Source organism: Cupressus sempervirens, chromosome 9 (assembly GCF_028749045.1).
Source record: "Cupressus sempervirens isolate cs-2001-9-10 chromosome 9, ASM2874904v1, whole genome shotgun sequence".
Taxonomy (NCBI): domain Eukaryota; kingdom Viridiplantae; phylum Streptophyta; class Pinopsida; order Cupressales; family Cupressaceae; genus Cupressus; species Cupressus sempervirens.
Genome location: NC_143126.1, coordinates 451,624,919 through 451,651,279, shown reverse-complemented (window position 1 = coordinate 451,651,279; position 26,361 = coordinate 451,624,919). Strand labels below are relative to the sequence as shown.

The window sequence follows — 26,361 nt, the reverse complement described above, 5'->3', positions numbered from 1 at the left end:
ATTCAAGATGAACTGAGCATGCATCATGTTAACAATATGGAGGAAGCCTACCAATTAGCTTTGAAGGCTGAAGAAAAGTAGAATAGGCAATATAACCAAAGTAATAGAGTTGGTTGAAGGGGTACCTCAACTCCGTTTCAGGGAGGTTCTAATAATGGCTAGGAAGAGAGCTTTCAAGGTTCTGAAAAAAATATAGATGCTAGGCAGGATCCTCTAAATCAAGAAAGAGGAAGGGGGTTTCAGCGAGGTTGAGGCTATGGAAGTAGAAGAGGCTGGGAAAGCCATAGAAGGCCTTTCACTTGTTTTAGGTGCAAAGACGACGGCCATAGGGCTTTTGAGTGTTCCAATTTCAACATGCAAGGTAGAAACCAAGGAGGGCCATCTAGAGTGAACCTAGCCCAGGATGACAATGAATCTGAACAAGAAGTATCTCTAGATATCAGAGAAAGTCTCATGATGAGAAGAACAATGATTATTCTAGCCAAGGAGGATGTCGAGGACAAAGGCATTGATGATTCATGGCTTAGGACCAACATATTTCAAACAAGGTGTACCTCAAGGGGAAAGGTATGTCAAGTAATTGTTGATGGAGGTAGTTATGAGAATATGGTTTCTAAAGAAATGGTAGATAAACTAAATCTCCAGTGCGAAAAGCACCCTTGTCCTTATCGAATTGCATGGTTTAAAAAGGGAAGCAAAGTCACAGTAGATAAGAGATGCCTTGTTAAATTTTTCATAGGGAAGGTCTACAAGGATGAGCTATGGTGTGATGTGATTCCAATGGACCATGCCATGTCCTCTCGGGTCGTCCTTGGCAGTATGACAAAAAAAGTTATTCATAATGGGGAAAATAATACTTACACCTTTTGGAAGGATGGATCTAAGGTAGACTTATTACCTCTCAAGGGTGATTTAAAAATTGAAATTATGCTATCTGCAAAGGAACTTGTCAAGGAGATGAAAGTGACAGGGTGTTGTTACGCATTGGTAGTACAAAAAAGGAAAGAGGAAGACTTGACTATACCACTAGAAGCAGCTGCAGTATTGGAAGAATATTCAGATGTCATTCCAAAGGAGCTACCTAATGGACTTCCCCCAAAATGAGATATTCAACATCATATTGATCTTATTCCAGGAGCAAGTCTCCCCAATCAAGTAGCATATAGAATGAGTCTGACACAACATGTAGAACTGGACAAACAAGTGAGTGAGCTCATACAAAAGGGCTTAGTACAAGAAAGCATGAGCCCTGTGTTGTCCTAACATTATTAACTCCAAAGAAAGATGGAATGTGGAGGATGTGCACAGACAGTTGAGCCATCAATAGGATAACCATTAGCTATCATTTTCCTATCCCATGTTTGGATGACATGCTGGATGTTCTTGCTAGAGCAAAGTATTTCTTTAAGATTGATCTACAAAGTGGGTACCATCAGATCTGTATCTGAGAGGGGGATGAGTGGAAAAAAATTTTCAAAACTAGGGATGGTTTGTATGAATGGAAGGTTATGCCTTTTGGTTTATCCAATGCACCTAGTACTTTTATGAGACTCATGAACACTGTGTTGCGTCCCTACATTGGTAAGTTTGTAGTAGTTTATTTTGACGATATACTGATTTTTAGTAAGGGAAGGGAAGAAAATATGCAACACTTGAGGATCATATTGGGGGTATTGAGAAGAGAAAAAATCTATGCTAATTTGAAGAAGTGTAGGTTCATGCAAGAAAGCTTGGTTTTTCTAGGATTTGTCATTTCTGCAGATGGTGTCAAGATGAATCCAAAGAAAGTTTGAGCCATTCTTGAATGGGGTAGTCCACATAGTATCACTGAGGTGAGAAGTTTCTATGGCTTGGCTACTTTCTATAGAAAGTTCATTTGTAATTTCAGCAACATTGTAGCACCTATGACAGATTGCACTAAGGGTCAAGAGTTTTCATGGACCAAAGAGGCTAAAGAGAGTTTCCAATACCTAAAGAAGAAGGTCATTGAAGCTCCAATACTAACACTACCAGATTTTGACCAAGTGTTTGTAGTGGATTGTGATGCCTCACATGTGGGCATTGGTGCTGTACTTAGCCAAGAAGGTAAGCCCATTTCCTTTTTTAGTGAAAAATTGAATGATGTGCGAAGGAAATATTCTGCATATGATATAGAATTCTATGCACTTGTGCAAGCTTTGAGGCACTGGAAGCATTATCTAGTAGCCAAAGAATTTGTGTTATTTACAGACCATATTGCTTTGAAATACTTGAACACAAAAAAAAAATCGAACATTAGACATGTAAAGTGGGTCTCTTTCCTACATGGGCTTACCTTTGTTCTGAAGCCTAAATCAGGGAAACAAAATCAAGTTGCAAATGCCTTGAGCAGGTGAGTTGTTCTTCTGACCATCATGGAAACAAAGGTGGTTGGCTTCAATGCAATCAAAGGCTTGTATGAATTTGATAGTGACTTTTGGGAAGTTCTTGATTAGTTGAAGAATCTAGTACCTAGACATGCATACGCTATTCGAGGTGATTATCTAATGCAAGATGGTTACTTATTCAAGGGGAAACAACTATGTGTTCCTATAGGCTCACTGCAGGAAAATATTATTCGAGAATTTCATAGTAGTGGTATGGCTGGGAATTTTGGTAAGGATAAACCAATAGCTTTTCTAGCAGATAAGTACTATTGGCCAAAGATGAAGTGAGATATCACCAGGTTTGTGGAGAGGTGTCGAGTTTGTCAAGTAGCCAAAAGGCACTCCCAAAACACTGGATTGTACATACCAGTACCAGTAGTAGTCAGACCATGGACAGACTTGAGTATGGATTTTGTATTGGGATTGCCATATACACAATGAGGTAATGACTCTATCTTTGTAGTTGTGGATAGATTTTCAAAAATGGTTCATTTCATTGCTTGTAAGAAAACTAGTGATGCTACTAGGGTGGCCGAATTATTCTTTTTTGAAATAGCCAGATTGCATGGGGTTTCAAAAATGATCACCTTTGACTAAGATACTAAGTTCTTGAGTCATTTCAGGAGGATGTTATGAAGAAAATGGGAACAAAATTACAGTTCAGTAGTGCTTACCATCCACAAACAGATGGACAAACAGAAGTTGTCAATCATAATTTGGGTAATCTGTTGCAATGTATTGTTGGAGAGAAGCCCAAACAACGGGATTTGGCATTGCCTCAAGTAGAATTTTCTTATAACAGCTTAGTGAACAAGTCAATTGGTAAGTCACTATTTCAAATTGTTTATGGACATAACCCTCAAGGTGTTCTCAATTTGGTGTAGCTTCTTTTGGGTGACAGAGTCAGTGATGATGGAGAAGCCTTTGCAAAGCAACTCTACTAGTTGCAAGAAGATGTAAGACAAAAGTTGCAGGACAATAATGAGCGGTACAAAGCTTCTACAGATGCTACTCGAAGGTATCAAGTTTTTAGTGCATGGGATCAAGTGATGGTTTATCTTAGAAAGGAGAGGTTTCCTACTGGGACTTATCATAAATTGAAATATAAGAAAATTGGTCCCTGCAAGATTTTGAAAAAGATTAATGATAATGCTTATGAGGTAGAGCTCCCAAGTGGTCTTGATATATCTCCTGTGTTTAATATTTCTGATTTGTATACTTTCCATGGTGATGATACCTTTGTTGAAAAGGATGATGAGGTAGACTAGACACACACCATACCCATCAAAAAGAGAGAAAAGGTTGTACAGATTCTAGACAAGAAGATTTTTCAGACTCACCAAGGTGACTACAATAGATATCTCGTGTAGTGGGAAGGGTTGGCACTAACAGATAGCACTTGGATTATGGAATGGGAGTTGCAGAAGCTAGATGAGCCTAAATGGAAGCAATTTGAGGACCAGAACTTGTAGGAGCTTCATTGTTTTCAAGTACGGGAGAATGATGCAGGGGCATCCGAGGGTCAAGGCTGTTGACTCAGATGAGGGTTTTGGTTGAGATTTACTTCCGGGGCTCATAATTTTTGACTCGGATGTGGGTTTTGGCTCAAATTTTGCAAGTAGTTGCACTAGAAGGAGTTATTTGGATTGCTAATGAGCTCAGCTTGATAGGTGGCCATTTTGACATTTTTTTGGAAGCCTAAAATCTCATCTTGACCTCTGAAATTGGTTTTTTTTTGTGTTTTTTCTAGTTTATAAAAAAAAATATTTTTGTATAAATCTGAAATCATATTTTTGATTTCATTGATTAGTTGGAAATTCATCTTTCCTTAGTTGGGGGCTTTTCTTGGGAAAAATTAGGATTCGTAGGATGAGTTTTAAAAATTAACAAAAATGGAAAAAACTATTTTTCCTAAAAATTTGCCAAATATGGTAATTTTCAGAATTTTAATAAGTAGGTGTTGGTTTTCATTGTAGAGACAGAGTAGAGTTGCAAAAGTTTTAATGAAGAGTTATGGTATTCTGAAACATCTGTCTTGTATTAATTTCTAAATTGTTCTTTGACAAGATTGGGTTACATTAGTATTTCAGTGCTTAATTCAACTGAAAGGTAGAATTTACGTTCCCATAGGGGTTCAAGCAAAATGATAGTTGATTGTTATTCATAATTGAGAATTCTTATTGTGCCTTGTTATGACAATAGTTAAAACTTATATTATTTGGATATATAATATTTTCACAATTTATTGTTGTTATATATCTAATAGTTACATCTACCATCACATTATCACATTATATCAGCATTACTCATTGTTGTAATTTTTGTAGTTCATCCAATGACAATTATACTTTGATGAAATAAGGCTTTCTCATACTAATTTTTGGTAAATTAGCTAGCATTTATTAGAGCAGATAAACATACGGCCTGCATACATGTATATAATGTTTTTACAATTTATTGATATAATATAGGGAGAATCAAAGCCCCAACTAAAGAATGGTAAGAATGTTGGTTCTTTTTGTCTGTAATATACCTTTTGACACTTAAATTCTTGTATTGCCTTTGCACTATTTTGGACTTCCATTGTGATGCTGATCTTGGAGCATTAAATTTCGTTGTTTTGATGCCATATTGTTGTTTTGTATTTTGAATGTACTTTTTGTCTACATTTAACAACATCCTTATTTATAATCTTTTTTTAATAGAAGTGATGTTTAGATATAGTTTCTTGCACTTACATGTGGATACGATGTACAGTCTTCATTCCAGTCATTTTTAGGTACCTCTTCCAACAAATATACATCATGTTCATGAAAAAAACCTGAGGCCTCATTGGTTTTTTATATCATGGAATACATTTTTCTTGTCTAAATGGCTCCAAGAAACAACTTGACAATTAAATACCCCTAAAACTCTAGTATATTTTTTTATGTTCCAAATTGTTCATAGACTGCAAGAAATAATATTTATCACCCAGATTAGCAGAGTTAACTTAGCCAGACATAAAGTCAATAATGGAGATAATTAGATGGTGGCACCAACACAAAAATACCCACACCAGTCCTTTCATTGCAGGCCTCACATGCAACTTTACTAAACCCAACAATAATAACTGCTCTCTCATTCACATAAACATCTCTCACCAACCTTTGCTCAATGTAAGAGCGGCGACATTTGAAGTTCCAATTGAAATAGATAAGATGCATAAAAAATACTCAAATGCCTATGAATCTCTCTCGGATATTTCTGTATCACTCTATTCTTTTTTCCTCCGGTAAGCAAATTCATGCCTCCATTTCAAGAACTGGACACGAAGAAGACATTTTAAAAGCAAAATTAGTTTTTATGTATGCCAAATGTGGAAGTATAGTATATTCACATTTAGTTTTTGATAGAAATCATAACCCAAATATTTACTCTTTTTCTACCATTATGGTAGAGTATTTTAGGCAAGGATACATAGGGAAAGCCTCACATTCTTTTGCCAAATGGGCAAGGACTGTTTACGGTAAAAAAATCTAATTTTAAAGGCTACCCTAATTCTTGTGTTGGAATGGAGGCTCTAGGACTGGGGGATGGATGGATGGCCATGCCATGCTTCCATGACTGTGTGGGTCATGTGCGTGTGGAGCGAATGGAATGTGTGGGTGGAACTAAGGGAATGTAAAGGTAAGTTTTGTTTTTAAATGATTTGTTTTATGTTTTATTAGTCCCACGAAACTAATGTTTTCAATGATAGTCACAATTAATATTTAGAACCAAACCTAGTCATTTTTTAAAGTTGAAAACAAAGTTTATTTTTAAATTTTTTTTAAAACAACAATTCCTAATACCTGATTGGCTAATATCAATTTTACCAGGGGTAAAAATGTTTTCTACCCACAAAAATTTGTTAAAAATATTTTTTAGAAAGTTCTTCCAGATTAGAGGTGTGATCCATGCCCAACAAACTTCCTTTCTCTTACACGTGATAATGTCATGTGCTTATCCAGGTTTGAAAGCAACTATGTGCAGAAAATAACATGCACACCCCTTGAAATCACAAAGAAACTAGAACTTGGTACATTCACCATCAATTGGGCGCTAAGGACATTGTAACCCTTCTCACACTTAAGCAACACTATGTGGCTCCAATCCCCACAAAAAATGCATACCCTAGCCTATAATCCTTTGCCTATTCTCTTCATTCCTTTCAATTCCATGTTGTTTCTGAATTCTTTTCAGAGGAAACTCTCTGCTTAGTAGAATGTAGTCCCTCTTTTTGAAACACATCAAAATCAACCTCAGATTTTGAACTGCATTTTCCATGGTTGCAAAAGGATTCAGGAAGGAAAACTATTCAAATTAATTTAAATATAAAAACAAGCCCTTAATTGCACAAAAACCCTTTTGCATATGTGTTGATGGATTTTGTGGACGAGGGATTGAACTAGTTGAGAAGACTCCACCCCAAATGATAATTTAGAATCCTCAATCAATATGTCTACTTCCAATTTGTACATATATTTTCTCAAATTCTCCAAGAAATTGTCAAAATTGATTGCAAATTCAACCACGGCAGGGGCGAGCTTGAGATTGTGAGCTTGAAATCTCAGACTACAAACACCACCATTGCCTTCACCAAAAACTCAAAGACCCCAACCTCAATCCCTGCAAAATTGCCAGTAATACTAATCCTACTACTCTCCTTCAAACTTGCAGAATCAATTTACAAACCGTAAGCCCCAATACATTCTTCCCATCTCCACTCAGTCCCCAAAATCTTTTCAAAATCTTTGCCAGTTCTCTCAGACTACTATGAGATTAGAATGAAATCAACAGGAAACTTCCATAAAGGGTGCAAATGTGATCGCCAAGTAGAACATCGTTTGGCAACCTGTCAAATCAAATCTGGAAAAGTCTGAAGCTGAAGACAACTGTTCACCCTAGAGTTGCTCGAGCTTATCTAGAGACCATTCACGCATTGTTTTCTTCCAACTTGACTTCAAAGATTGTGCTTCTTTATGTATAAATGCAATGATAGAAAATTCTAATATCTGCATTAAACTATGACTATTTATTTATCTACTTGATACATAGTTAAAGTATTATATTTGTCTACTAAGTTTCACTTATAATTTTATTTGTATTGCTATTTATAGACTAGCACTTGCACTAGAAAAAGGTGCAAGAGATACGCTGATAGGTTTTTCTTTTTAAAGCAAAATTAAAGAGATGTAAAAAAAAAGAAGGATTTCAATTTGGTAATGTACAATTTACTTATTCTCAAAAATTGAACAACATTAATATTTTATTTAATGTAATACATTCCAATTGAACAATTGGTTTGAAATGTACAATTGTTGAAACATTTTGTTTTGCATTTAAATACACACATAATTTGAGTCATATTCATGACCAGCCAACAAAAATCCGTACAAAAAAGGAAAATGGTTTTGATTGAAAAGATGAAGTACATATGATTAAATGGTGAATGTAATTAGTAAAACATTCTATTATTATTAATATTAATAATAATGAAACAATCTTCTCTTGTATCCCACATTTTAATATTTTTTGAGCTAATATTATAAGTAGGACATATTATTAGTATATTATTATTAATAGTATATTCATAGAATATAATAAATTGTTTATATTCTATAAGATATTAATAGATACTATAGTATAGGATATCCTATTAAATATTATTTGGGATATCTAGTTAAGGATATTTATTAATATGATACCTTATGCTATAATATTACATATGAATAGTACATTAATTTGTATCCCTCTATAATAATACGTTCCATCATTATTTTTTGAGCTAGTTTTTCTTCTTCTAAAAGTTGCTAAATGATTTCTCGTCTTCAAATTTATGCATACAAGGACATTAAAAAGGAAAGATTGTGACAACCTCAAAAGTGGGGACATAGAGGGCTCCAACATGACACAAGTTGGTTTTGTATCGTTAAGAGAGAAAGTGGAAAAATCATAATATAAATTTACAATAAAAGTATTGTCCACCAAATTTTCAAGTTTATAAATCTTGGATATAAAAAGGACAAATTTTTTTTGAGCTTTCAATGTTCACCCATTATGATTATGTTATTATTGGATAAAAACTCTTAGGCCAATCTATGCTCAAGGTGCTCATATCTTTAAGTGTTTGTTATGAAGTTTTCGTTCTCATCATAATAGTCAAACAAGACAAAAGTGTTGTTATGAGATTTTCTCAACCGAGACATTATTATTCTATTATTATTAGATGGATAGTTTGTAAATAATTATTGTCATTGATAATGTCTATATTACATTTCATCAACAATTTTTTTCACACTTTATGATTTATTATTAGTAATGATAAAGAGAATCTTAGATAAATGTCAAATGATAAGTTCTAGATCAAGTATAGAAAAAATTTAAATGATAAGGAAAGGACTTATGTTCGATATTTCTTTGCATGTTGAATTGTATTGTCCCCATTTTAGCAGTTGACCAAGTGTGTGTGCGTTAGCCTTGTTCTACATGGTCCCAAGGGCTAACGAAGGGTTTAATGGGATCCTGGAGTGTTTTGGCCTAGTCATTTCTAGTTTGGGCCAAAACAAAGTTGATTTACTCAGTTTCAGGCATACTTACTTTTTTAGTAAGTCGACAGGACAGAGTGCAGGTCAATTTTGGTGATTGGATTTGATACTCCTCGGTGAGAGCTTTCTGATGAGCTATCACTCGCATTATTCAGAGTCCGATTGCTAATACATTTTAATGCCTGAAGTTTTATTAAAGTAACGTCTAATTTAATTGTAAAATATTAAAGTGTTACTTTAATATTTATTTTATGGGGATGTGTACCCAAGGGAGACATAAGGGGTATTTTAATATATGTTTTATATACTACACATCTTTTATCCCACATTGCCCATATGAGTTGAGCGAACCCTTGGAAATAGAATAAAAGGAAGCATTTGTGGCTTCATTAGCCAGGTTGAATATGAGAAGAAATTGGTGTGTGAGTTGCAGCTCCGTTCTTGGCATTTGAGGACATCTATCCTCTCTTGTAACATTTTAGACATCATTCCCTTGGGGTTTGGCCTTTGGAATTCTTTGTTATTGACTTCATTATCAGGCAATTTAGTTGCATTTCCAGCTACAGGCAGATTTGGTATTTTTCTCATATCTTCTTCACTACTTTTTTTACGCTTATGCCGCTTTGAGGGAATGATATTACAAAGGTAGTGGACTGATTGAAGGACAAAGCACTGTAGCAGCAAGTTCGAAAGCATGGGCTGGAGTATTATGTCAATACTTCTGAAGTAATTATTGAGTTGATAAATTTGCCATGTATTTGGTTTTATGAATTCTGAAAATAACATTTTATTAGCAGTAGTTCATTTCCACTTTGCATATTATTGTAGTTTCTTTCTTGTTTATGTTGTATGATACCAATTCCATGCACAAAACACAACAAACAAATAAACGTTTAATTTTCGTAGTTATAAGAGGTTTAAAACATTAAACGAAGAGATAAGAGGTTGAATGCAAACTGTTTGACAAAATTCCTTTCAGCAAATTGGTTTAGTTTTTTGGGACATCTAGGGGTGCCCATTACATGAATAGTCTATCCATTGCATTTCACCAATCAAAATGACACTCTACTATTATCAAGTGTGTCAATATTGGCTTATTCATCGATCTAGTAGATGAGAAAATAATAATAATTAGAAGAATTGTGCATCTTTATTGGTTCAATAGTACACAACAATTAGAACATTTGTACAAGTAATTTAATTATAACAACTAAATTTACACCTATTAAAATATTTATACAAAAATATTAGCTATAGAACAATAACTAATAGTACCATAACATTAGCTGCCAATTAAAACTAAAAAAGACACTAAGATAGACAATTTTAATTGCATACCAAAATTGATCACATAAGGTTGCAAAACATAAAAAACTAAGCCCATGCACAATAGATTTCAAGAGTTAAAAGATAATATCATTTATTCTATTAAAACAAATACATTTTAATAATTATAAAATAAAAGCATAATGAACTATTGGCACTGATGTATTTCTAATAGCCTAGAAGCTTGTATAAGTTGCATCCACATACAAGTTTCTATCACAAATATGTTAATGTATAACCTCCTGATTTCATTTTATCATGCAATTTTTTTAAAGAAGGAACGTTGAACAATCTGATTTTTAAAAATTTTTTAGAAAGAGATTTATGATGCAAACCACTCCATTATATGGAAATGATATTCGATCAAATCTAAGAAACATTCCACCACAAGTGTGATGCACATGCAACAAGGGCATACACAACTTAATAGAATACTGCAAAATGATAAAATTGTATCACTTCTACCTTAAAGATAGGAAACACAATTAAAAGAAAAGGTTTTCCTCTTGTATATAATGCTCTTTAAAAGGTTTATATCACCAACAATGTGACTTCTTGAAATTGTTGATTTGGGTCATAAGAGGAACTATGATTTCTAGACCAATGTTCATAGAAGAAAGGTGTATACATTCTTTTACACCTAAAATTGTCCATTTCACTGAGATTTGATTTTCTACAACCCCAAGGTTAATTGTTATAAATCCAAACTATATTGTATGCTTATTATTAAAATAGACTCTTGAAAGATGGAGACAAATCTAATTAATTATTTTTTATTGATATAGAATATGGACATTGTGATCCCTATTACTTTGAATAGAGGTGTACACGTAAACAAAGATGGGCATCCGCCTCACTAGCCCATTTATCTCACAAAGACTGAAATATATCCGATCATTTTCTAAAATAATAAGATTGCATATTAAACACAAATAAACAACCTAGTAGTGAATCTCTCCTCATTCCAATAGGAAGAGACTTTGTTTAACCAAATGACACATAATTGAATCCAATTTTAGTAAAAGAAGGCATTCGAGGATTGTTCTCTGCTGCAGATGCCGTACAAACCAGGACGGCCGTTTGCGGAGCTTCTCCGCAAGCAGAATTCAGCCATTGCAGAGCTTGCTCAGGATGGGGCGATTCAAGGCAAAATGCGGACATGAAAGTGATTTTACTTCTGAAACGCTGCTACAAAAAATTGAATCTCAGATACCCTTGTACAATTTCTCTAGCCATGAAATTCATTGAAAAGGGGCGGATCAAACAGGGGAAGTTGTTTAGGTAGAAATTAAGAGTTTTTCTGGCCGCTGCGCTCTGGTCCACTGCTAAAATCTGCGAAAATGAGGGCAGATTTCCGTGCTTGAAGAGATTTGAGGATTGCACAGGAATTGTAGTGAAATTGATGTTTTTGGCGCAGAAGAAGCTGTGTTCTTCTCTAGATTTGAAAATGGCGGATCAAGGAGAAGAGGATTCAGAAGAATGTTCGTCGTCTTAGACATTTTTGTGATCATCCGCGCTGCTTTTTCAGCTCTTTCGGAAGATTTTCACACCCAATTTTATTAGCCATGATTTTTTTCCAATTGTACAATTAATTCTGGTTGGAGTGAATTTCAAAGGGAAAGTTTATCGGCTAATAAAGCATTTGAATAGTTAATTGAATTATGCATGAGTATTTTTTCAATCTATATTTTAATTAAATATTAAATAAATACATTTAAAAAAATGTAATCGATAAAATTTATCTAATGATGTTAAAAAATAATTTGACTTTTTCTGAAAAATAATAGTTGAGTTTTCTTTTAAAGTATGTTTATATCAAATAGTTAAATCAATATCTTATGATAGAACTTTCATGTTTTCTTCATATAGTTTCTTCCCCTTATAAATTAAGTTGTAAATTTTTTATAAATCTATTTTTTTTTTTCAAAAGAATTTTTTTTTTCATTTTTCTTCAGAGATTTTCTAAAAAAGATTCTTCCATATTTAATATTATTATAAAATAATGAAAATGTATGCAAGATTGATTAAATCATTTTTTACTAGTAATTAAAATATGTGAGAGGGTAATGTGTGGTAGATTTAGTTGTAAACATTAGGAAAGGTTTGGATACATTAGTCTTTTGAAGGGGAACATTCACAATTCTAGCAACCACAAATAAGTTCTTTTTGGCTTAGTGATTAGGAATGCTTCCTCTTAATTTGAATATATGAGCTCTACTATTTCAGTTTGCATTACTCATGTACTCGAAATGCCAATTTCACTCTGTAGCAATTATATGTATAAGGGCTATGCTTTTAATAAATATGATCTTTATATAATTTAATATTACTACTTAAAAAATATGACATTCTTATATTTATTCTTTTTCCTATAACCTAATGTCACATAACAATATCTTTTGCATTTTACCTTCTAACCCTTGCACAAGGCAGGGACTCAACCTCTCCCAAAGCTCTTGTTTAGTATAGATTTTTATTAATGTTGTTTTTAAAATGTTAACTTGTGTGATAGGGTTATAACATAGAGTTGTGATTATTTTCTTTTTTTAAATATTTGACATGTACTATTAAATTTAATTTTTAGTAAAGATAATTATTTATTAAATAATATTTTCTAATATATATTAAATATAGATCATTGTAAAACTATTTTTATTAAAAAATCTATTATTACATTGAATTTATATTTTTAAAGTTAAATAATATAATAATAATTCTAATATTATAAATCTTAAATACACACACACACACACACACACACACACACACACACACACACACATATAAAGATCCTTCAATAGAATTTCACAAATATGTCTCTCTTGAGATTCGAACCACGGTGTCCACAATGAGAACTCATTGCTTCAACTAACTAAGTTAAACCCTTGAACAAATTTTAAAAGAATTTAATAACATATTATATAAAAAATTAACTAATATATGTATCTATTAATTATAATGAAATTTTTAGTAAGTAACATTTTAAAGTAATTTATTATTATAAATTCAATATAAAATTTGCTAACAAGAATCTTATGAGTCTTTCAAATTTATTAATATATTTACTTTTTAAATAAATATTTTGCTTCAATACAAATAAATCTACTTAATGAATTTAACGTATTGTGCACTATATCATAATTCAAAATATAATAATTATTAATTTTTTTAAAGAATGTTAAATAAGTTATATATAATATTATATATTATTTACAAATATATTCAATATGGTATTTTGTAATATTTAATATATTTGTAATATAATATCTAAAATAGTTTAAATTTAGATAATTCAATTTATATAATTAAAATTTCGTATTTGTAAAATATTATATTATTAGATAATAAATAAATAAATAAAAATAACATTAATTTTAAATAATTATTATTTAATATAAGACATACATTATAATATGTCTTATTTTAAATAATCATTATTTAAAATTAATGTTATTTTTATTTATTTATTTATTATCTAATAATATAATATTTTACAAATACAAAATTTCAATTATATAAATTGAATTATCTACATTTAAACTATTTTAAATATTAAGTTACAAATATATTAAATATTACAAAATACCATATTGAATCTATTTGTAAAATAATAAATAATATTATATATAACTTAGTTAACATTTTAAAAAATCATTGATAAATATCTATACTACATAAACTAACTTGACATAAAACATAAAACATAAACTATGGTCAAGTTAGTTAATATTAAAAAAATATATATTAATAAAAATCTATACTAAATAAAACATAAACTTACTTGACGAAAACATTACATGAGACTTAAAAATAAATAATTATATAAAACATAAAACAAATAATTTAAAAACAAAACTTATCTTTACATTCCCTTTGTTCCATGCTCACATTTGCTTCATTCCACACACACACTGTCCCACATGGTCATGGAAGCATGGCATGACCATCCATCCATCCATAATGGTGGGGCTGGATAGCTAATGCCCTAGGACTAAGGCAAGAGATTCATGCTATTTGATAAAATATGGGTTTGAGTCAGACCTCCTTGTGGGGAAACAATCACATGTAGGCTGGTTGGGCAATTGTGCCCATCACCCACTCAACTCACCAAATCCAATCTATCAGCCCACCCATGTGATTGAAATTCAAACTTTTTCACCCAATTGATCTAAATTAATCTTTTTCACCCGTCTAAGGGCCCGTTTGATTGTTGGAATAGGAATGCATATTGGGAACAAGAATGACCCTAACTGATCATAAACCAATCTTTCTCACCCCACTCAACACCCAACTCATCAAAATCCAATCCTTCTCAACTATCACTTCACCCAACTGATCAAAAAGAAAAAATTGATGAAAATCCAATAATATTAAATAAAATTTATGTAAGGTAAAGATTCTAAAATAAAGCAAACAATACATCACAACCCAAAGTGTCTACTGTCCTTCAAAGTTTTGAACTAATTTCTTTTACTCTAACCCTTAGCCAAGTATCATATTCTTGGGACCATAGTTTTTTCTAGGCTTCATATTCATATTTAATGTTGAGACTTCATAGGATTTTAAAACTAATGATAGTTTGTCCCTTTTGATATTCTCTTGTAGCTAGGGATAATTTCTCTAGCTTTGACAATATTGTCTCACATTATTTTCTCTTTTAATTAGGGCGGGGTACTTAAATTGAACCCCACTAATTCATATAAAGATAATGGTAGGATAGGAAAAGGACAACCATGCATCATGGCATTTCCTGCTACCTTTTTAGAATCTTAGAGGACAGTGAGGCCTTGAGAGGATCTCAAGATTGCTAAATTTTTCTCCAACACACTCCCAATAAATCTTCTCCACATTAGGTCAGAGTTATAAATATCTTCTTTCATTACAAAGCCACACACTCCCCCCTTCTCGTCAATCCTTAACAAAGCACCAACCTAGGTATCACTAGCTTCCAACAAGTTGTAGGTGGGGCATGTAAATACTCCGTTACAAAGGTCAACATGCCCAAAGGATTGAATCTAGTCTGTCCACGCCAACATGGGAAAAATAAGTCAACTTTGACTATTTAACACTTTTGGTCTAGGAATTAAGCTTAGTGTGTGATGTTTAAGCCGCTCCCAACATTTCGCAGTACTCATAAACCCAACACCTTCGACTAAGTATACAACACCTTCCAGTTAGCTACCTACATTCCCCACTTCAGCTGAAACATTTGGGCTTCCTTTCCCAAGACCCCATGCATCACAATTGTGGCTACAAACTTTTTGTTTCACAAAATTCCAGTTGACTGTCAAATTTATGTCATTATTTGAAACAATATTCAGTTGTTTATTATTTATCATGGGTGGAGTCTGTAGATTCTCACTGACCATTTGACTTTGGTCACCCATGTTACAATCCGTCGATCTGGGTGAATATCCATCATGCTCAATTTTATTTCTATGTGGATCACAATGTCCACCTCGGCGATTAACGTTCAAGTCATCATTTTTCTCATTGTTAAGAGCATTAATAGGGGAGCAGACTTCAACTATATACTCGTCCGCAGTCTTCTCTTTGTCAATTTTCTTCCCTCCGCTGAAAAAACCACCACGACTATGCGACTCTCCCTCTTCATGAGGAGGACTAACTCCTGGAGTGAGTGTATAATCGAGCTTTCTCTTTTGTGTCATATTATTGATATCCTCAACACAGTCATTCTTGTTACATTCTGGTGCATGCTCCTCATTGACAGGAACTACAGCCTCTGTGGAAAATCTATTATTGCCTATAATCTTGACCCCTTTTGGGTCCTTGGTTTCTCTCATACTAGAATTCCCAATTATTGTATGCTCGAGTTCATCTATATTCTGATCAACGATTCCATGCTTCTCATCGTCGAAGGGATTCACCTTAGGCCTTCGACATGTAGTAGTTTGCAAAGACATCGTTGGGATCTGTAGCTAGCTCAAGCGGGACCTGTTTGGTTTGCAGGAATGGGAATCGACATCCCATGTCTGCAGAGAATTATCCATACCAGAGCTGCTGCCTCCAACGTTTCCTTGATGAGCATCAGTTTGTGCCCCTGACATTACTGGTATTCAATATACAGGCCTTTTCTCACAATCATGTCTTCCATAATGCTAGTCATGTCTTCTCCTACATTGGTTGTCCCTTCAACTTCTTTCATAGTAAACTTTTGGCATGTTCTTTCATCTTCTTTTAGAACAGACTTTTTGTCTGCCTCTACAACAAACTTCTCGTTTGTTCTTCTATCGGGAATTTTGCATGCTCTTCAAAGTACTCTAGTTGCAACATTCTATGAATTCTGGATGCAAAATTATTTGTATTTCTGATGTTAGAATGAGAAATAAGAGAAACTATTTTATAAAATGCCAACACTAGACATCTTACAGACTAACTGGTCTTATCTTCTCTTGCCCTCTTTGGCAATTCTTGCATGAATTTTTTTTTATTTTGCACATAACCATTACCTGTACACTCAAGAATTGCATTAAATTCAGATTAAAGAGCCTTAAAATATTCTTCTACTTAAGCTTTTGACTTATCTTCCTAGCCATTCTACCAGTGCACATGGTGAATTCTTTTTCTCGTAGCAGGTACAACCTCATTTTCTACGGAGCCCAAATTCCCAAGAAATTTTTTAATAATAAAATTAACTTCACCTTGTTCTTCCATCTCTGCTCTACCCTCACCTCAACTCTGATACCAATTGTAACTATCAAAATTGAGCAAAGAAATAGAAAATCAGAAGACAAAACACAATACACAGGTATTTATCATGGTTCACCACAACAGTGGCTACATCAACACTCGAGCAGGGAATCACTATATTAAAGAATAATTGAATACATTACATGGGTTGCACCCAACCATTAAATAGAGCTCTTGAATACAAAGAGTCAAGAGGGAGAACAAATAGTCATGTGACTATTGGGCTTCAAATTCCAACAGATGGGAAAAGCCCAAACAATGGCCAATAGAAAGAGTAGGTTAAGGATCGACTCTCTTTTCTTTGCCTTAGGTCTCATAGATTCAAGTGCCTAGACACCTTCTCTCCATGCCACCTTTTCAATTACTAGAACAGATTAAAAAAATCACAAATTTGTTCCATGATTGTGCCTTAGCTTCTTCACATCATTGGCGAGAAGAAATTCAATAAATAGAGGGATGATTTAAAAAAAATCATACTCACATCTACGGTGGAACAAATAGTCATATAATATTATAGTGATTTTTCCCTTACCCCCAATGGATAATGCAGTCACAATCATTATCACAGTAACATGAAGCATCTCTCTATCTCATGAAGGTGCATGTTGTTGACAATTAACTATATGTAGTGATGTAATTATTGTCATTAATGGCAACACATGATGAACATGTTGTAGAAAACCTCAGAAATAAAGATACTTAACTTTTGGTACTTGGAAAATTGTCTGAGTATGAAAATGGTTTACAATAGTGCATTGTTTTATATGTAAAATGATTTTGACGTCATATTATGACTAGCGAGGATAGATGGAGATAGTATACATGTTGGTAATGATGTGTATAACCTTGGACATCAATATAGATAGTATAGAAGAATAACAATTAAGATGTACATGACATCATAACAAAAGGTAAAGGAATTATTTTATTTACAAAATAATTACTTGACCAATTAGGGCCATCATCTTAGATGTTTACTCTAAGTTGGAAAAGTATATTGTGGTTTTAGTCGACCTAACAACAATTTGTGAAAAGACGTGGTGTTTATGCAAAGGATATCTTGTGAGATTAAGTGTGTGTTTTTTATGAGCAAGTGATATGCAAAATTTTTGTGAAGCGATATATGCAAAGTTTTTGAGAACCTAATTTTGTGATCCAAGATCGAGTTGAGGTCAGAGATCAACTGAGTAAAAGTTACAACGTCTATATATCTGTATTTGAGGAACTTAAAGTTTAGTTACTTGTTTTGGTAGTGAGCTCTTCTTGTAATTGGAAGTGTATGTTTGGGCAGTGAGCTCTTCTTGCATCCATTGTACTATAACTCCTAACATGGTTGGAATATCCTAACAGGGACTCCTATGTACTGAATGCTTTTATAGACTCCTAATAGGGTCCATCCTCTAACAAGGAACATTTATATTGGTACATCATCTAGTGGGTATCATCCCCACTGGGGTTTTCCCTTGGCTAGGTTTTTCCTAGTTAACAAAATATGGTGTAATAAGTTCTCTTTATGCATGGTTATTATTACTGTTCAACATTACTTGTTTACTTTCTTATGCATGGTTCGAAGTAATAAATATATCTAGTTGGTGATAAAAGTTTGTAGAATACTGATTCAACACCCCCCTCGCCCCATGGTATTTCCTATTTCTAACAATTGGTATCAGAGCACAATTACTCAAAAGAGGCTTAACAACTTGAGTAAGATCCCTATGGATATGGAATAGTAGATGAAGAACCTTGAAGAGGCACTTGAAAAAATTGATCTCCTTACTGAAGAAAGAGATAAGCTAAAAGATATATATGAAGAATCCAAAGTATACATTGGACAATTGAAGGACAAGATTGAACATCTCAAATCCAAGCCTAAATCTACTGAATTTGAAACTGGTGATGATGAATATTCAAAATTGAAAATAGAGTACAAGATCTTGAAGCATGAATTGAAGATTACCAACTAATCTAAAGTTGAGTTTGAAGAATGATCTTAGCAAAGTTGAATCTGATTTGAAGACTGAAAATTCAGATCTTAGAACCAATTAAGCAAAGAAGACATCTGAGCTTGAAGCATTGAAAGTTGATTATGAAGAACTTTAAAAGTACAACACTATTGTGAAAGGTGAATTAACTCAGAGCAAGCTACAACTAGAAAAGATGTATACTAGCAGAGAAAATCTTGATGAATCAATATCAATACAAAGACCTACCTTTGATGAGACTAGCCTTGGTTATCTATTTAACATGTTTGCAAAGAAACCTAGAAATAGATCACATCTGAAAGAGAAAGAGAAATCTAATGATAAGATTGAATCCAATCAATCTTCTAATAAATCCAAAGAAGTTGGACAAGTGAAGGAAATTGAGAAATTGGATGAACTTAAGCAAGTGGAATCTCCTAAGGAAACCAGGTATGAATTTTGAGGTAAGTGTTTTTTCATGTAATGAAATAGGTCATATGAAAAGAGATTGTACAAATAAGTTATTTAATCATGTTGCAAACTTTTATTGTCATAACTATAATGGTATTGGTCATAAAGAAATTTATTATAAGAAACCTAAATATGATAATGATAGAAGAAATAGTAGAATGTCTAGAAACACTAACCCTGTAGATAGAAGAAGATCTAATGAAAGGACATCAAGAGAAAGAAGACCTTATGAAGAAAGAAAGTAGATCATGTGTTATAAGTGTAACAACTTTGGACACAACCCAGAATTGTCAAGCACCTATTGATTAACATAATCCTATAAGTAGAACTCCAGTATGTCAATTATGTAACAATTTTAGACATACATCAAAGTAGTATAGAATGGACATAAGGAACAATGGAAGAAACTTCAGAAATGATAGAAGGAATCATGAAAGTAACTTCAAAATTAAGAAAGACAATGAAGATCAAACAAATGTAGTTAGTGAACTTCGAGAAGAACTTAATGTGGAATTTATAAAGGGATTAGATGTTTCAAAGGAAAAGTTACATGATGCTAATATAGGAAAATTAAAGTTAGCAATCGAGTTTGATTCAACCAAGTTGAATTAAGCTTGTTCACAACACCAGAATCTGAAACTTCATTTAGAGATCGAGCTATGAATAACGAGGTTAAGAGAAGATGTATCTTGATGATTTTGGATTGTAGCTAAGCTTGCTTGCAATTTGGAGCTTATTGAAATAAGTTACGAAGGAAGCAAGAGTTATTGTTATAATAAAGAAAGTTTATTCTATGATAGAAGATGAAGTCTATGTTTCTACAACAAATTTCATGGAGTGAAGTTTTGTGGAGCATTGTCATGATGAAAGGAAGCTATGGTGAACCTCAGATAGCATTAGAAGATCAAATAGAAGATCGTGAGCAGATATTTGATTTCATAATGAAATTAATAGCTTTTTTGATTTGGAAAAGTACACAATTAATGCAAGTTCTAGCTGAATAAATAGAGTACAAACATGATTATTTCCACATTGCGATAATATCAAAAGCTTAGAGCACCTAGAAGCAAATTGGCAAAGTGATTTTGGGAAAAACCCTACTATGAAAAAGGTATTTTATCATTTTTTGCACATAAATTCTTTGATAAATTTATATTTGGTGTAATTATGGATATGTCAGTTGTTCAAAATGTTGAGAATGTTGAGAGACCCAAATTAAAGGTTGTTCCTATGAAACTCCTAGAGGAAAACCCTAATTTGGCTGTATAAATTACTTTGAACGACATAGTTTACTTGGAAGACGTAGGAAGCTACTTGTGTAGTAAGTTTGAAACTATTGGAAGTGAGTTTATGAACAAAGATATGGAAATTTTTTTCAATCATGATATGACTATTAAGCCTAGATATGAGCATCTAAAAGATTTAGACTTAAAGTCATATATCACTTTTACTGTGAACTTGATACTGAAGAGTGGACTTAGGTCATATTAAGTAGAATTCATAATGGAAAGATTTGGATAGGAGAAAATATAGTTGAAATATTTGCTGACCTTATTCATGAGGTCACTGGTCTTAGCAAATAAGACAATGTACCTATTGGCAAGAAACTAGTTAAGAAACAGGTTGAAAGTTACACTAAAGTAGTTTATAATGGTAAAGCAATGGTGATCAACACCATCATACAACATGATGTGAGATTCGTGAGTAGAATCATTGAATATTCTATTTGTGCAAGTTCTAAGAGTGATGAGTTGTTAGTAGGATTTACCTATGTAGCCTACAAGATTTGCATTGAGAAGGAGCAAGTAAATTTAAGTGAGATTCTAAGAGTAGAACTTGTTGAGAATTTGGAAAAGATTAAGAGAACCAAGAATGGTGTATTTAGATTCCAGTCTCTAACTAATCATATTTTCTTTCATATAATTAAGAGATTTCCATTTGTATCAGTTACTGATATTATGAATATTGAAAGATACACTATGGACAAGATGTGTATATAAGGCATCCTACAGAGAAACTCTTGGACAACAGAAATCTGATTATGGATATTTCAGAATGAGATGAAAGAGAGATTTAGAATTGCCCCTACAATTTTTTATGGATTTAAGAATGATATATGTTTTACGGTGGATACAAACTTAACTTATATTGAAGTAGTAGAACCCTGGGAAACATTTCTTGAGCCCTTAGGTTATGAGTTAAGTGATGATGTAGCTATTGGTTATATTGATTTATTGTTGAAATCCAAAATAGATCAAGCATCATACAGATTTGGAATGTATGAGGAGATAACTCAGCCAGCTTACTAGGCATCATTAGAGAAAGCATCTCATAAGAAGATTGCATTTATAATGAAGAAAGCACTACTTGAGGTCAGTATGTCAGAAGAAGTGTTATAGGCAGTTAGATAAACAATCTCTGGACTAAAACAAACTGGTGAACAAGGTGTAATGTATGTGACACCTCTGTCAGTTGGCCAAGCATCCAGTGTATCCATTGTAGAAATTCCTACAGAACAGAGCATCACATATGTTGTTGTATCAGTTTAGCAACCAAGTGGATCTAAAAGGTAGTAAAAAAGAGTTAAGAAACAAACTACTAGAGCAGAGAAAAAGAAGAAGACATTGTTGACAATTGAAGACTCGAGTGATGAAGAAGAAGAAGAGGAACAAGAAGACAAATGACTAGAGAAAGATATTATTTCCAAGTAGCCAGCAAGTAAAACAAGGCAACCTTGAAAACCAAAGATAGAGAAGATTAACACAACCATTATTAATGAAGGGAACTTTGTGTAGATGAATAAGTTCTATGATTTGTACAATGACATTGAGAAAGAATAGATTGATATCTCTACTATGAGATATATGATTCTTAATACCTTAAAACTTGAAGACATTAAAGGTTTTGTCAATTAGAAAGTATATGACAAACTTATAATAAAGAAGGCACCAATTCGGGAAGAAGATATGGAACTTCAGAAATAAATGATAAGAACTATGTGCGAGCTTGAAGATGAAGAATAAGTAAAGAAATTGATGGATAAACTAGCACCCTATATATGGAACAAAATGAGGCCAATTCTATTTATGGGTAGTGATAAGAATGTAATAAGAAGTGAAATTGTTGCAACTATCAATAAAATGATGATTGAGGTAGAGAAAACTCCTGCCGCTGTAGAGAAAACTTTGGAAGTATCAATAAGTGGTGATACTATAAAAATTGATCAAACAAGTGTTACAATTAACATTGATGACAATTATTTCATAAGTTTTGATCAACCTGAGCCCTATTTTGAAGATATTCAGGATTAGTTGAGACTGATTGAAGAAGAGAAAAGACAACTAGAAGAAGAAAAGATGAGAGAAGAAGAAAAGAAAGAAAAAGAAAAAAAAGAAAGAGAGGAGAAGGAAGAAGAAGAGAAAAAAAAAGAAAGCAATAGAGAAGAAACAAGAGGAAGATGAGGTGAAGCCTCTAGCTCATCCACTCCTATATCTCTTGCTAACTTTATAGGTGATGATGACAATCAATCTAACTTGATCTCATCCTTGAAAAAATTGATTGAGAAGAATAGAAAAGTCAAGAGTCTTTAGAGAGCATGAAGGGAGGTGATTGCCAGATTGCATAGCAACTTCATAACCAAACATATAGAAGCATACCCCAAAGAAAGAGCTCAAGTAGCTATAAAATCATTTGACGATGAGATTACAATTTTTTTGAATGTGGCCGAGTCTAGGGCTCAAATTTCACATGATGTTAATCTTTTTAGAACCATTTGTCAAAACATTCAAAATGATTTTTAGAGTCTTGATACTTGTAGCAAGGAACTCCAAAGATGTCAACAAGTTGGCAAGGTACTGTACATCAAATGTACTTTATCTCATAATTTGACCAAAGATTTGGATAGTAAGATTCAAGGGAAGGTGATTGAGCTAGAAGCTCTAACTAGTTAGATACGACAACCCTCTTGCAGAGTTGATGAGTTTAAAGGACAAGTTGCTGGTATTCACATAGTCATTAGGAAAATGAAACTTGGAAAAGAGAAATTTTTGAGAAGACTATCAGAATTCAGAGAATCTATTGCTCTAAAGATATCAGCCATTGAGAGATAGACGAAAGAATGTGTCAAAGCAAAGGACACTTATGCTAATTTCACCTACTTTGACCTTAATGTAATTGAGATTGAATCATATGCTTTACGTGCAATGCTCACTACTGCCAAGGCAACAAAGGACACATGGGAGAAAGGTATGAATAGCTTGAAGGAAAATTTTGATGATTGTATGAAGATAATAGTAGCTTGAGGCAACAAGACGAAAATTTTGATAGTGTTTGAAAGTTTTTTGACAACAGACAGACAATACTTTTTTACAGTTTTTTAACTTTCCGACCTTTGTCATTGATGTCAAAGGAGGAGAAGTTGTAGAAGAAAATTGTGTAGAAGTTATGTATATAGTAATCATATTGAAAGGGGGAGTGTTTGTAATATGAAGTATATGTAATGTAATAGATGATCAGTATTGTAAGTTTTGATAAAGTTTTGTCACTTAGCCAATTTTCCTTACTTTGTTGCTATCAATGCCAAAGGGGGAGATTGTTGAAAATTGGCTATATGTAGTGATGTAATTGTTTTCATTAATGGAAATACATGATGAACATGTTGTAGAAAACCTCAAAAATAGAAAACCTCAAAAATAAAGATACTTAGCTTTTGGTAGTTGGAAAATTGTCTAAGTATGAAAATAGTTTACAACAACACATTGTCTTATATGTAAAATGTTTCTGACATCATATTATGACTAGCGATGATAGATTGATGATGTGTATAACTTCGAACATCAATACAGATAGTACAGAAGAATGATAATTAAGATGTACTAGACATTAGAATAAAAGGTAAAGGAATTATTTTGTTTACAAAATAATTACTTGACCAATTAGGGCCGACATCCTAGATGTTTAATCTAAGTTGGAAAAGTATATTGTGGTCTTAGCCAACCTAGAAGAAATTTGCAAAAAGACATGGTATATATGCAAAAGATATCTTGCGAGATTAAGTGTGTTTTTTTAATGAGCAAGTGATATGTGAACTTTTTGTGAAGCGATATATGTGAATTTTTTGAGAACCTAATTTTGTGATCCAAGATCGAGCCGAGGTCAAAGATTAGCCAAGAAGAAGTTGTAGCATCTATACATCTATATTTTAGGAAGTTAAAGTTCAGTTACTTGTTTGGGAAATGAGCTCTCTTGTAATACGAAGTTTGGGCAACAAGCTCTTCTTGCATCCATTGTACTAAAACTCCTAACAAGAATTCAAAGTCTCATAATAGAGACTCCTATGTACTAAATGATTCTATAGACTCCTAACAAGTTCCATCCTCTAACAAGGAATATTTATATTAGTACATCATCTAGTGGGTATAATCCCCACTGGGGTTTTCCCTTGGCCAGGGTTTCCTTAGTTAACAAAATATGGTGTTGTGAGTTCTCTTTATGCATGGTTATTATTACTGTTCAATATTACTTGTTTGCTTTCTTATGCATGGTTCAAAGTAATAAATAATATCTAATTGGTGACAAGATTTTGTAGAATATTGATGCACCCCCCTCTCTCAGTATTCCCTATTTCTAACACATGTCTCCTCTATTAGCCGATAGGCTATTAGTACCTAGGCAAAGTTAGTTTGATCGCCATGTCATTGCGATGACCAATCTAATAGAGGAGATTCCCTTGCTAACATGTCCAAAATGCCAGTTAATTACTTATAGGAATGGCCCCTAGAGAAACCTGCCTATTATTTAATCTACCACAGAGCTACTATGGTAGGATTTTTCTCTTTGTGTAGACTACTCCTAACACCAAGCTAGTTGTCACTTCAAGATGACACTATACACAAGGAAAAACTATCATAGTTGAGGAAACAATCATTGCTAAAGTGAAACCAATAGTTCAAGTGATCGAAGTGTTTGGTTGGCAATATAAATATCATGGTCATATTATAAGCTTTGCACATTGTGCAAGTCTACCTGTACCTCTCCCACATAGGATAACTGACCTGGACATGCTCATTGTAAGACAACATATTTTTAGATGTAATACTATGATTACTACATGAGCCAACCTCACATAAGAGAAGCACTAAAATAAGAAATTAGCTATGACCCCTACCATTCAGATGTAATTATAGATGCTACATGTTTATTTGCATTACTAGAGAAAATGATAGAAATCTCCACCATGCTAATCACCATAGAAATAGAGGATAACACAAAAATTCCAAAAAATGAGTTGGATGATGATGAAGACTACAATGAAGGTAGAGGGATTCAAACATCATTGTTCATCTCCAAACTACCAAATGGAGCTTGTGAACTTGAAAAGATAAGTCTTACAACTAGATGAAATTCTAGAAGTTTCCATCAAATGACCCGACATCAAATCATCAACAATAAATAAATACAACATGTAGGGGATACTAGATATGAAATTTCCTATGCTCTTCTCAAATGGAAGAGTGCAACATATGCAACCATGACCAAGGAAAGTGAAATTTCATGAATAGATTGTACACTTACTAAGGTTCCATGAACAAAGATTTAGGAGGCACCCCTACTTTTGATTTGTTATCTACAATTTGATGCTACATCATTGCACACAAGTACTTGCTACTATTTTCATGAAGAAAAATGCAAAGGACAAAATTCCCACAACAATTGAAAACCTCCAAGGACACTTATAGAACCTCCCAAATGTACATCTTACAGAGAAACTTATGCTCTTTGGAGAACCAATCAAGGGTATATGCCCATATTGGACCAAGTGTTATTTAGAGATAAAAATTTGATCACAAAAATAGGTCCTCCCACACTATTCTTTGCACTAAGTTCAATAATTACAAAATGGTCAAATGTGCATTGAAT

The 26,361-nt window shown here is 33.0% G+C and overlaps 1 pseudogene; it reads left to right on the top strand.

Annotated features, from left to right (window-relative positions):
- The first annotated feature begins 256 nt into the window (after window positions 1-256).
- Window positions 257-11,960, top strand: LOC149539263 (uncharacterized; annotated as a pseudogene).
- Window positions 11,961-26,361: the final 14,401 nt, after the last annotated feature.